The sequence below is a fragment of the Furipterus horrens genome, unplaced genomic scaffold, assembly GCF_987537825.1.
Source record: "Furipterus horrens unplaced genomic scaffold, mFurHor1.1.pri manual_scaffold_6, whole genome shotgun sequence".
Classification (NCBI taxonomy): Eukaryota; Metazoa; Chordata; class Mammalia; order Chiroptera; family Furipteridae; genus Furipterus; species Furipterus horrens.
In genome coordinates, this window is record NW_028327176.1 from 74,150,171 (window position 1) to 74,165,126 (window position 14,956).

The following is a 14,956-nucleotide window of genomic DNA, read 5'->3' on the forward strand; positions in this document are numbered from 1 at the left end:
ATTCAGTTGGCCTGTGGTGGAGGTTGAAAGTTTGCACTTCTAACAAACTCCCGAAGTGGTGCCAAAGCTACATGCCTTTGCCCACACCAAGTAGCAGCATTAGCTTAAATCACTTGATACAACCAAAGAGTCAGGGCGATGGCAAATGTTCCATTAAAATAGTTCCAAACCTAAAATAGCATTCAGTTACATCATATTCTTTGAGTGCAATTACCAGGGAATAGAATGGAAATACTATATATCCACATAGAGCAAAAACCTATTTTAAAAAGTAAATGAGTCTGTTTCTAAGAAAGAAAAAAATAGACTAGGCAGTTTAAGATGGAACAAACTGAGATGTGGTGAACATGAAGCCTTTAACTGTTGCAACAAAACAGAATATTTACTATAATTTTATTTTGTTACCTGTGAGGATTCTGAATAAGCAGATAGTTTGCCCATAGTTTTTTCTTTTTTTCTTAGAATTGTGTTAATCATTTTTAAAAATTAAGGTAAGATTGGTTTGTAACATTATATGTTTCAGGTGTGCATTATAATCTGACATCTACATACACTACAGCATGCTCACCACCAAAGGTCTAGTTTCCATCGTCATCATATAATTGACCCCCTTTATCCATTTTGCCCTGCTGCTATCCCTTCCCCTCTGGTAACCACCATTCTGTTGTCTTCATCTATGTGTTTGTTTTTGTTTTGTTTGTTTTTTGTTTTTATTCCACATAAGAATGAAATTATATTGTATCTGTCTTTCTTTGTCTGATTTATTTCACTTAGCAAAATACCCTCAAGGTCCATCCCTGTTGTTACAAATGGTAAGATTTCATCTTTTTTAAGGCTGAATTATATTACAGTGTGTGTGTATTTAATCTTTTTTATCCATTCATCCATCAATGGACACTTAGGTCATTTCCATATCTTGGCTATTGTAGATAATATTGTGATGAACATATATTTTTTCAGATTTGTGTTTTCATATTCTTCAGATAGATACCCAGAAGTGGAACAGCTGGATCATATGGTAGTTTTATTCTTAATTTTTTGAGGAACCTTCATACTGTTTTCCATAGTGGCTGTGAAAATTTACAATCAGACCAACAGTGTACAAGGGTGCCCTTTTCTCCACATCCTCTCCAACATATATTTTGTCTTTTTAAAAATAAACATTTTAACAGGTGTGAGGTGATAGCTTATTGTGATTTTAATTTGGATTTCCCTCGTAATTAGTGATGTTGAACATCTTTTTTGTGCCTATTTACCATTTGTGTGCATTTTTTTGAAAAATATCTATTCAGATCCTCTGACCATTTTTAAATTGGGTTGTTTGGTGGTTTTTGTCATTGTTGTTGAATTGTATGAGGTCTTTATATATTTTGGATATCAACCCCTTATTGGATGTATGATTTGCAAATATTTTTCCTTATTGAGTTGCTTTTTTATTTTGTTGATGGCTTGCTTTGCTGTGCAAAAGCTTTTTAGTTTGATGTAGTCCCATTTGTTTATTTTTGCTTTTATTCCCCTTGCTATTGGAGTCAAATTAAAAAAACAGTGCATCTATTTTTTTTCTTCTATTTATTTTATGGTTTCAGGTCTTATATTCAGGTCTTTATTCCACTTTGGGTTAATCTTTATATATAGTGTAAGATAGTGGTCCACTTTCATTCTTCTGCATGTGGCTGTCCAGTTTTTCCAATACCATTTATTGAACAGACTGTCCTTTCTCTATCATATATTCTTGGCTCTTTTGTCATAAATTTGTTGTCTATATACATACGTGTGGGTTTATTTCTGGGCTTTCTATTTTTTTTTCCATTGGTCTGTGTGTCTATTTTTCTTTCAGTACCATACTGTTTTTATTATTATAGCTTTGTCATGTAGTTTGAAGTTGTGGAGTGTCATATGTCTGGTTTTGTTCTTTTTTCTCAGGATTGTTTTGACTATTCAGGCTCTTTTGTAGTTCCTTACACATTTTATAATTTTTTGTTCTATTTCTGTGAGACATGCCATTGGTTTTTGGTAGGGATTGCATTAAATCTCTAGATTGCTTTAGGTAATATGGACATTATAACAGTGTTAATTTTTCCTGTTTGTGAGCATGGAATATCTTTCCATTTATTTGTGTCCTCTTCAATTTCTCTCAACAATTTATTATGGTTTTAATTGTATAGGTCTTTTACCTCCTTGTTTAAATTTATTCCTAAGTATTTCATGTTTTTGTTGTAATTGTAAATGGCATTGTTTTCTTCATTTCTGTTTCTGATAGTTCATAGTGTATATAAATGAATAGTTTTTTTGTATATTAATTTTTGTGCCCAGCAACTTTACTGTGTTATTATTTGTAATGGGATTTTTTGGTGGAGTCTTTAGGGTTTGCTATATATAAAATCATGTCATCTGCAAATAGCGAGTTATTTCCAATACTTTCTGATGTGTTCTTCACCTCACTTAAGTTCTTCAGCTCCAGAATTTCTCTTTGGTTCTTTTTTAGAGTTTTAACCTCTTTAGTAAAATACTCCTTCTGTTCATCAACCTCGTTCCTAAGCTCATTGAGCTGCTTTCTGACTTTTCTTGTAGCTCACTAAGTTTCTTCATGACCCCTACTTTGAATTCTCTATTAGTTAGATCACAGTCTTCCCATGGCTTTACGTTTTGTTTCTGGAGAATTGTTTTTCTCTTTGTGATACTGTGTTACCATCGTTTTTCATTGTGCTTGATGAGTTTTTCCTCTCCCCTTGCACTTGGAGTAGGGAACACTTCTTATTCAGTCAGATAAAGCTTTGTTTACTTTGATTCTAATAATTCGTTGGCAATCAGGTACCTTTCTTTTGTTTTCCAGTAGGTGGCACTACCGTATAAAATTTTGGATCGTTTTACCTTTCTGTCTCTGGGTACCGAGAGAGCCAGCGTTTTCCACCTGCACCGCCTCTGCCAGAGGTGCCGCTGGTGCCCTCCAGGTCTCCACTCGTGCCCCCAGAACCGCTAGTACCTTGCTCCTGCCAGTGTCGCTGTGGTTATGGACATCGCTGTCTCTGTCAGAGAGGTGTCAGGCGACTGGGTCTCCGGCACCAACCCCGCAGGGGTGGAGCGAAATGGGGAGGTTGGTTTCGGAGCCAGGGTCGCAGGCTCCCGGCTTCCTCTACTGTTGAGTTCAAAGGCGCCACCTCTGCAGGTGAGAGGGCTGCGATCCCGAGTGCCACTGCAGCAAGAGGACCTGGGCATGGGTCTGCTCCTGCCACAGCTTGGTTCTCTGTGGCCTCAGGCGCGGGGGTGGGGGACAGTCTCATGTGTCACTTCTGCTGCTGCGACCGGGTTCTTTGGAGGGTGCGGATACAGACGCAGCCAGTGGGGGCCAGAATCATGGGCGCCTACCTTACTGCTGCCTTTTAAAATTGGGGTGGGGGTGTATTAGGGGTTGGTGCCAGGGTTGCGGTTTCGCTGGGACTGTGTGCTCAGCCACCCTGGGGGACCAGGCCATTGGCCCCCTTAGCTGTTCCCGTTTGCCCTATCCTCTGTGTGCTCCACTCACTTTCCTGTGTACAGATGCGTGTCTCTCTCCAGCGTCCTGGCGTGTGGACAGGGGCACCTTTTTTGAGTCATGGGTGTCCCATTTGGTGTAGATTGAAGGGGAGAAATTAAAAGGAGCATCTCATGCTGTCATAAATGCTGATGTAATTCTGGGTTATCTTTTGAACAAGTAAGTTTCCCTGGGTAAGTCACTACAGGCCCTTTATCAAAGATAAATAATATTTTCAGTAATTAAACAATTTCTTTTAAAAGTTCAATTTGTTTTTCATTAATTAATAAGCAAGTGATTAGCTACATTATGAGTTAACATTATTATGACTTTCAGGAAAGCAGAAGGCTCTATTCATAGGAATTAATTAAAAATCTCAAGTTTTCACCTTGGGGATCAGACACTGATTATTCTTCAGAAAGCCACATTTCTGATTCATATTAACTTTTATACGAACTTAGAAGGTACCATACCACTGAGCACCAGAGGAGCTGGGGAAATGCAAACACTGATCGGGCTCTTCCTAGGTGACAAAGAGATCGAAAAGGAGGCAAGCTCTTGCTGTGAGCAGTGATTTCAGCAGATAGAGGTGCAGATGGTGGTGAAAAAAAGAATCACTACTGTAAGTTTTCCATCTCAATTTCTCAGATTCTGATACAGCTTGCTAGGCAATGGTTCTTAAACTCCCGAGCATGAAGAAACACCTAGGGATTCCGTTAAAGCGGCTGAAGCCCCTGGTTTCATCTCTACAGATGAATTCAGTAGACCTGAGGTGAGGCCTTGAGTCTTTTAACAATTGAGAACAATACCATCCTAAGGAACATCTACAATTCTGATGCATACAGGCATCAGTGGAACACGCTCTGAGAAACAGTGCACTTGGGATTAAGAATCACTGTAGTTGTTAACAAAAGTGTTGATAGACGTGGCACACTCCTCAGGTGTGTGGAGGTTGAGAACTACAGCTGTAAATGGAAAGCAGAGCTTCAAAGTAAAAAAGGACTCAGTATAGCATTAAAATAATTTATTATTATTTTCAACTGAGCCCAAGTTAGGTCTGGAATAATAATTTGAGTTAAGAAGTCAGGTCTATTTCTGGGTTCTACTTGTTGCTAAGCATTTCTTTTCTTTTTTAAAAAATTATTTATTTTTGTTTGTTTGTTTATTTATTTATTTTTAGAGAGAGGGGAAAGGAGAAAGAGAGGGATAGAAACATCACTGTGTGGTTGCCTCTCACTCGTGCCCCCAACTGGGGACCTGACGTGCTACCTAGTCATGTGCCCTGACTGGGAGTTGCTAAGCATTTCACTGCACACAGAAGGCCTGTTACACTTGGCATTAGAATTCAGTCTGGTCACCATTTAGGTAATCCCATAGGGAAGGGTGAGGAAGTGTGAAGGTGTGAGCTCTTGTGAAAGTGTAAGGTACTTAAGAAAATCCCATTCATTCCTCGGCTGAGTTGTCTAGCTAATCTATCTAATGATCACTTTTTTTTTTTTTTAGTCTGAACTGAAAACAAAACCAATTTCTTTCACTTTGGCTTCCTTCATGGGTAGTGCACACAGAATGTTACATTATGAATGGGTCCTGATAAATACAGATGATTGAAAAAATTTTAAAAATTTAACATGCTTTTAAAACATTGTTAGTATAAAATGAATGTTTTGGGAATGACCCAGAAGCAGAAAGAGAAATTCTTTATTTGAAAACACCAGATAATGCCTTAACTCCTGTGGTGGTAAGGTCATGCTAGTTAGAAGAGTTGAAATAAGGATGCCAGAAAATGCCCAGCAAGGGTGGTAAAGCACACCCTGATGGGAAAACCCAAACACATAGGTGTCGTGAGCTTCCTTCAACTAGTCTATTATCAAAAAGGCATGGAATAAGCAGGGCTAAATGACACACTGATTAGCCCTATTAACTATAAGCCACCTGTAGACTAAGCCACCTGGAACACAGAGATTCTGCATTGTGAGCAGCAGGAGAGATGCTGACCTCTTTTGGTTGGGAGAGGTAAAAGCTTACACGTCACTCGCACACAGTCCTGCATCATAAGGGACCTCCTGCTAGCCCGGAACATAGTACTGGTCTCTTCCACAACTCCTGCAAAGAACAGTTTCAGGAAGAACTCATCTCATTTAAAAATAATTGTTAGTCCAAAAGGATTCAACACGTAGTTTCAAAAATATATAATTAAGGAAAAGAAATAGGAAATACAAATGGCAGATAAAGACCTCTCACCAGAAAAAATGTCACTGAAAAACACATAAAAATGTAAAATAATCATATCGTCACATATTCTAAATCCTTTGTTAAGTTATCTAAATTTGGTTACAAGTTACCACTCGTGGTCAAAACGGAGAAGGGCTCAGGAAAATAAATTCTGGTTGAAAAAAAAAAAAGGAGATGATAAGGAACAACTATAAAGGACCCATGGACATGGACAACAGGGTGGGGATTGACTGTGGGAGCTGGGGAGGGGGACAGGGGAGAGGAATAAAGGCGGGGGGTAATTGGGGCAGCTGTAACTGAACAACAATAAAATTTTTAAAAGCAGATGAAATGTCTGTGAGAAATGGGGTAACACATTGAAGAATAAAAAAAGAAAGGGTATTTTTGTTATTATCTACATATAAAATCATCCCAAATCTTACAAGCTAAAAGCCACAACAGAAGAGAATGCTTATGAATCTGCCATGTTTATTGGGCTCAACAGAGATGGCTTTTCTCTTCTGCATGAGGCATCAGCTCAGACAGTTCAAGTGAACTGGAGAACCTACCTCCCAAATGGCTTACTCACTCATGTGACTGGCAAGTTGGTACTAGCAGGTGGCTGAAAGCTAAGCTGGGTTTGTTGGCCAGGAGCGTTGACTCCTCTCCTCGTGGGCTTCTCCACAGGGCTGCTAGACCTATGGGCTATAGATGTCTGCACAACATTGTAGCTGGATTCTAAAAACAATTGTTTGAAAATCATAAATTAGAAGCTGTTGGTCTTTTAAGGCTAGGCCTTGAAACTTGCAATGTCCTTTCTATCATTTTCAATTGGTCAGAGTAGTTACAGAGCTCACCAAAGTTCAAGGTGAGGAGGCTTAGACTTCTACTTCTTATGGGAGGGATATCAAAGACACTGTAGCCGTCTTTAATTTGCCACAAAAGACATTTTGGAATAAGAAAAAAAAAAAAAAGGATATTTTGAAAAGTTGGTTAAGAGCTGTGCAAGACAAAATTGAGAAAGAGGAATATATTAAACATAAGTAAACAATTAAAAAGGATTAGTGAGAAAATTATATTGTCTCTTTTTTAAAAAATTATTTGTTTGTTTATTTTATTTATTTTATTTTTTATTTTTTAGAGAGAGGGGAAAGGAGAGAAGAAGAGAAGCATCACTGTGTGGTTGCCTCTCACTCGCGTCCCCAACTGGGGACCTGACGTGCAACCTAGCAATGTACCCTGACTGGGAATCAATAGTGAGAAAATTACAGATGTAGAGTCCAGACATAGGCAATCCAAAATAGGAATAATTAGTGACTACGAAGAGAATGGAAATAAGTTTTTAAAAAATCATTAGAAATATATATCATTTATATATCTGGCAATATTCTTAAATAAATATCCAGAATATATTACAATTATAAAAATCTAGAAATAACTAATAAAATATAACAAATATTCTTTATAAATGTTTGGTTTTTGTACTCATGGTTATCCTTATACAAAACCTTTATATAAAACGCTATATTCCTGCCCTGACTGGTGTGGTTCAGTTGGTTGGGCATCATCTGGTGAAGAGAAGTGTTGCTGGTTTGATTCCCAATCAGGGCACATGCCTGGGTTGCAGGTTCAGTCCTTGCTTGGGATGTGTTTGAGAGGCAATCAATTGATGTTTATCTCTCACATTGATGATTCTCTCCCTCTCTTTCTCCCTTCCTTCCCCTCTCTATAAAAATAAATAAAACCTTAAAAAAAACCATATTCCTATCTCTTAGTGAATAATGGTGTCCTACTTTGAACAACATTGAAGTTAGCCAGGAATATTCTTTCCCCATCTCTTCCCTTCCATGAGCTTCTAATTTGAGCTAATGCCCACATATAAGGCAACTGTGAGTTTATTTTATATATTCTCTATCCTTTCTGTACTTTAAAAAGTGTGTTGTATCTATATTGTCAGAGCATGTAGTGACCTGCAACCCTTATTTCCACAATTTGAACTTAGCTATTTTTAAATTGAGGTGAAATTCACATAAAATTAACCATTTTAAAGTGAGCAGTTCAGTGGCATTGAGTATATGTGTATTAAAAATGTTGTATAACCAGAAGTTCTATTTAGTTCCATACCATTTTCAACACTCCAAGAGGAAACCCAACACCTATTACGTAGTTACTACACATTCAGCCCCTTGAACCACCAATCTGCTCTTTGGATTTACCTATTCTGGATACTTCATATAAATAAAATCATACAATATGCGATTTTTGTGTCTGTCTTCTTTCACTTAGAATAACACTTTTGAGGTTCACCCATATTGTGGCATGTATTAGCACTTCATTTTGTGGCTGAATAATGCATTGTGTGCATCTACCATAATTTCTTTGTCCATTCATCCATTGATGGACATGTGGGTGTTTCTACCTCTTGGCTGCTATGAATAATGCTGCTATTTACATGCACATACACTATTTGGTTGAGTAGCTATATTCAGTTGTTTTAGGAACCTACCTAGAAATTCAATTGCTTGGTCATATGGTAATTCTACATTTAACTCTTTGAGGAAACACTAAACTACTTCCAATGCATCTGCATTTTACATTTCACCAGAGATGTACAAGGGTTCCAAGTCACAACTATAAGTTCTGTCCAGAAAAAGTTTAACCACTGTTAATATAATGAGAATGATTTGTGTGACATCAATCTAACCTGGCAGCCCAGGAGAGAGGGCCGGGATATGCATGTGTGAACAATGACATCTTCACTGTACTAGTCAGTGGAGAGGGTGTGGATGCCACTGAATGAACACGTGTACTGTGGCCATTGCACTCAAAATGACTGAGCAAGTATAGCAACGAATCTGCATCAAATTTTGCATTAAGCTTGAACATTCCTCCACAGAAACTATTTCAATGATTCAGAAAGCTGCAGCTATGGGCAACTGCTGGTTGGCAGCTTCATCATAACAATGTGCCCACTCATGCATCATGTCTTGTGCAGTTGTTTTGTAAAACATCAAATCACCCAGGTAACTCAGCCCCCCTACAGGCCAGATTTGGCATCCTGTGACTTCTGGCCTTTCCCAAAACTAAAATCACCTTTGAAAGGGAAGAGATTTCAGACCATCAATGAGATTCAGGAAACTATGACAGGGCAGCTGATGGTGATTGGGAGAACTGTGTGAGGTCCCAAGGTGCCTATTTTGAAGGGGACTGAGGCATCACTATCCTTTGTACAATATTTCTTGTATCTTTTTCAATAAATGCCTCTATTTTTCATAGTACATGGCTGGATACTTTATGGACAGACCTCGTATACTAACACTTTTTTTCTTTTTTAAATCATAGTGATTCTAGTGGATATGAACTGGTACCTCATTATGATTTTGATTTGCATTTCCCTAATGACTAATGACATTGAGCATCTTTCATGTGCTTTTTGGCTATTTGATTAGTCTTCTTTGAGGAAATATTCAAGTCCTTTGCCCATTTTTAAATTGAGTTATCTTTTTATTGTTAAGTTGTAATTCCATATGAATTTGAGGATCAGCTTTTCTGTTTTTGCATAAAAAGCCATTGGAATTTTCACAGAGATTGTACTGAGGCTGTTTATTACCTTTGATAGTATTGCCATCTTAATATTTTATCTTTCAATTCATGAACATAAGATGTACTTCAAGTTTTTTAGTCTTATTTACTTCAGTAATGTATAGTTTTTAATGTACAAGTATTTCATTTCTTTTGTTAAATTTATTCCAGCACCTCCACACTATAGACACTCTCAACACTTAGAGGCCATCTTGGTTGTCAGATTAAGTGTTGCAGCATGGTAGTGCTTATGTTCAAGTAACTCTTATGTGTATTTTAGTTAACAATTGCCCAGAGCACCAGGATAGTGATTCTGGCAATTCAGATAAGCCAGAGAGAAGCAGTGAAGTGCGTCCTTGAAGTGAAAACGTAAAAGTTCTCAACTTAATAAGGATATATATATATATATATATATATATATATATATATATATATATATATATTTATGCTGAGGTTTTTAAGATCTATAGTAAGACGATCTGGTGGCAGACATGACTCACCTCTTCACATAGCCACATCAAAATTACAACTAAAATACAAAACCATCAGCCAGAACCATAAGGAATCAAGTTGAATGGAAGTCTGAAAACTGCGGAATTAAAGAAACCACATCCATCAAGATGGGAAGGAAGGGCACAGATGCAGAATGGGCTGGTCTTTTACCCATGTGTGGTGAATAAAAATTTGGAAGGGCTATCTCAGGAGCAAGCAGTCCCAGCCCCACACCAGGCCCCCCAATCCAGGGTTCCAGTGCCAGGAAGATAAGACCCTGTAACTCCTGGCTGCAAAAACTAGTGGGGATTGAGTAGATGGAAGAAACCGCTGGAACCCCAAGCAGTTCCTCTTAAAGAACCCACACACAGACTCACCTACTCAGACTCACTCCCTCTGAGCTCCAGGACTGGGGTAGCAGCTTGAAAGGCACCAGTGGTATATAGGGAGAAACTAAAGTGTTGGGCATCAAGGCGAGAAGAGGCCATTGTCTCTTTTCTAACCCTCCCCTCATAGAGCTGGCAAGCTGGTGCCATATCTAAGACTCCATCAACATGGCTAACTCCCACCCACATACAGGCCCACCCAGGCTGCTTTTCCATATGGATGGCTGGTCTTGGCTCATGTTTCACAACTTCCTAAATCCACTCAAAAAAGCAAAAGCTGGCCTCTGTGAGTCCAGGCTCGGCACTACCAGCAGCCAGCACAGATTCACAGCTTGGCTTCACCTGGGAGTCTCCAATTCTAGCATAAGTAGCAGCCTTCTCAGATTGCTTTGTAGCTCAGGCAGGGTGCCCTGGGCAAAACAGATGGTGGCTGACCTTGGCTGGCACCACCCGGGAACCCCCAGGGTCAGCCCACCCAGGGGATAGCTACAGATCATGTTGGAGCACCACCACCCTGCTCCTGCACATCTGATCCTCCACAGATGGCAGAAGTTGGCAGTCAGTGGTCACAGCCAGTCCTTGCAGCTGACTGGTCAGGGTAAATCTCTCCCATTGACCTGACAACACCAACCAAGGCTCAACTACAAGAGGAGGGTGTACTCAGCCCACATGAAGGGTGTACTTCGAGTATCCAGCTTGGGTGATAGGAGAGGCTGTGACATTGGACCCTACAGGACACCTACTACATTAGGCCATACTACCAAGACACTGCCAAAGCAGCTCTACCTAATACACAGAAACAAACACAGGGAGGTTGCCAAATAGAGGAGGCAAGGAAATATGGCCCAAATGAAAAACAGAACAAAACCCCAGAAAAAGAAATAAATGACATGGAGATAGCCAACCTATCAGATGCAGAGTTCAAAATACTGGTGATCAGGATGCTCAGAGAAATGATTGAGTATGGCCACAAAATAAAGGAAGAAGTGAAGGTTACACAAAGCAACATAAAGGAAAATATACAGGGAACCAACAGTGATGAGAAGGAAGCCAGGGTTCAAATCAATGATTTGGAACAAAAGGAAGAACGCCCAGAACAGAAAGAAGAAACGAGAATTGATAAAAATGAGGTGAGGATTAGGAACATCTGGGACAACTTGAAACATACCAACATCCGAATCATAGGATTGCCAGAAGGAGAAGAGGAAGATCAAGAAATTGAAGACTTATTTGAAATAATAATGAAAGAAAACTTCCCTAATTTGTCAAAGGAAATATATACAAATCCAGGAAGCACAGAGTCCAAAACAAGTTGGACCCAAAGAGGACCAAACCAAGACACATCATAATTAAAATGCCAAAGGTTCAAGATAGAATCTTAAAAGCAGCAAGAAAAAAGAAGAGAGTTACGTACAAAGGGGTGCCTATAAGACTATCAGCTGATTTCTCGAAAGAAACTTTGTAGGCAAGAAGGGACTGGCAAGAAGTATTTTAAGTGATGAAAAGCAAGGACCTACAATCATGATTATTCTATCCAGCAAAGCTATCATTTAGAATGGAAGGGCAGATAAAGTGCTTCCCAGACAAGATAAAGCTAAAGGAGTTCATCATCACCAAGTCATTACTATATGAAATGTTAAAGGGATTTAAGAACAAGATAAAAACTATGAACATTAAAATGACAACAAGCTCACAACTATCAACAACTGGACCTAAGAAATAAAAAGACTAAGCAAACAACTAGAACATGTACTGAATCATAGTGATGGGGGTCATCTGGAGGGTTATAAGTGGGGAGGGGGGAGGGAAGGAATAGGGGAAAAGGTGCAGGAATCAAGAGGCATAATTGGTAGGATGAAAATAGATAGAGGGATGTTAAGAATAATATAAGGAAGGGTAAGGCCAAAGAACTTACATGCATGACCTACCTGGGCATGAACTAAGGCAGGGGGATTGCTGGAGTGAAGTGGGGTACCAGGTGGAGGGGGGCAAAGGGAAAAAAATTGGGACAACTGTAACAGCATAATCAAAATATACTTATAAAAAAACTACAGTAAGAACAAATCTTCTATCCATGAAATTGTAAATTAAAAAGAAATTCATGCTAGTTTTGCTGTTGTATCTCAAACTGCAAAGGTTATGGCCACATCAAGTGATAAGTGCTTAGTTAAGTTGGAAAAGACACTAAATTTGTGGGTGGAAAACATGGAAACAAGCATACATACATACATATACACACAGAACCAAACCACTTGGTACTACCTGAGGTTTCAGGCATCCATCCAGTGGGGGTTCCTGGAACGTATTCCCCACCTCTAAGGAGGAACTACTAGAGTGTGTGGTCTCATTTCCTTCCAACTTGAAAAACTCCTTTAGCATTTCTTGTAAGGTGGGTTTCCTAAAAATGAATTCTCAAAATCTGAGAATGTCCTAATTTTGCCTTCATTCCTGATAGTTTTGCTAGATACAAGATTCTTGATTGAACTTTTTTCCCTTCAGCACTTTGCATGTCATTTCATAGACTTTGTTACCAGACAAAAGTGGATTTTGTCTTCCTGTTGCTGAACAGAGGCATAAGTCAAAGGCTGGTGGGGAAGAAAAGAGGTCTTTATTAAAATATTTCACAATTTGGGGAAATGGGGGACTCCCCAAGTCCAGGCCGATCTCACATGGGCAACCCAAAAAAGACTGAAATCCCAAACAATGCCCAGAAATCCCACTCCATCCTTATGTGCCCTTGGGAGCACAAGTCTGCTTAGGTGGACTGCTGTCTGGCTTCAGGCTCCCTGCATTCTTCTTCTGGGTGGGGCGGGTGCTGTCATCGCCTCACTGCAGCTTTTTGCGCTTGGGGCCAGGGCCACTGCCAACTTCTGCAGCCGGTTGTGCTGGGGCTCTGTCCGTGAATCTCAGAGGAAGAGAAGGGGCGAATCTTTGTCCTCCCTCCATTTAAATCTCGCATTGCAAGCTTCTGTGTACCCGTGAAGGGTCGCATCGAGCAAGCCAATTTCGTCCTTTGCCCAGGCTAGACTGGTAGGTCAGCACTTTCCCTTGCCGCCATATTTTCAGAATGGAGTAGGAGGGAATGTTATCTCTGGAGTAGGTGGATCACGCTTGCCATCTTCACGCAGACTACGTGCAGGACCTCCCTGCTGCCACATCTCTGCCTGGGGTTAGGGAAATACGTCGTCACGGCCCCGTGCTAGCAGCGCAGCTTCACCTCAGCTGCTTTAGGCGTTTCCTTTGGTCCCCCATCACTCGAGCCTTCCTCTGCCCAGCAGTCTGGCCCAGTCTGATGCAGATCTGTTTGTACCACCTGCAGGCCTCCACTGTTTCTGGTAAAAATTTTAAATCTTAATAGGGTTTTCTTATACATGAGTGGTTTTCTGTTTCCTGTCTTTCAACATTTTTATTCTGACATGTCTGGGTGTGGACCATTCTGCTTTAAGAGTTGGCTGATTCTTGGATTAGTGTTTTTCGTCAACTTTGGGATTTTTAGGTATTATTTCTTCTAATAATTTTTCTGCTTGCTTTCCTTCTGGTAGTCCCATTACACATATGTTGAAATTTCGTATTTCTGTGAAGCTGTTTTTCTTCCTTCAGTTCTTGGGATGGCAGTTTCTGTATTGGCTAATCTCCACCATTCCTGATTCTTTCTACCGCAAGCTCAAATCTGTTAAGTACCGCTAATGAATTTTTCATTGCAGTTATTGTACTTTTTAAGTCCAGAAGTTTACATTTGGTTCTCTTAAAATAATTTCTACCTCTTCTTAATAGTCTCTATTTGATGAGATATTATCTTTCTTAATCTCTGGCATGGTATTAAGTTTTTAAAAAATATATTTATAACGGCTGTTTTTGTATGCTATCAATATCTGAGCCCACTCAGTTTCTTTCGATTGCTCCCCCCTCCCCCTCCCTGTATATGGTCAGTTTCCCATTTCTTTGCAGGTCTTACCATTTTTTGTTGGAAATTGGGCAGGCACTTTAGATAACAACAGCAGCTCTGGGGCGTCCTCCTCCCCTCTCCCTTAGGGCTTGTTAGCTTATTTGTTTAAAGGCATAGGTGGACTTACTTAGGTTGTTCACTTACCCTGTAATGCGTAGCTTCTGATGGGCATGTTTTGTCACTCTGACTCCAAACCCAATGACAGTTTTAGGGCTTTTTTTACTGTTCATTTCCCTGTTCTTGTAAGTGTTCTAGTTGGTCTTCTATTGTTATCATACTCTTATTAACATCCACGAATTGCTAGCAGAGCATTCTAGTTTTGATGAGCCAGGGTGTAAATTGCTGAAGTTTGATGCAATTAAATGGAGGCCCTTGTATTCTTTGAGGCTTGTTTTAACCTTAGGGCTACTTTTAGCTGCCACTTTAATTCTCTGCTAGAACTTCTCACCTTTTGCTTGTTGATATCATGGAGCTATCAGTCCTTACATCTCCCCCCACTTCCACTCCAAATCTTTTGTCCACAGGAAAATCCTTAAATTTCTTTCACTGCTCTAAATTAAGTTGGTTCCTTTAGGGAATGCACCCCAATGAAAGGCATTTTTGTAGCTTGCTTCTCCCACTGAGCAGAACCTCTGTGCTCTTCACCCCATAGCTAGGGGTGGGGAGAATAGCTGGCTTTTCTAGCAGTGATACCTGTGGTCTTACATGTTGAGTAGTGAGTGGTAGTCCCTGGTCTTCTCTGCTTGCCTCTTTGTATGGAACCTCCATTCTAATCACTATTACCCCAGCTTATGAGTAAGTCAATTGTTAATCTCAATGGGGTTATGA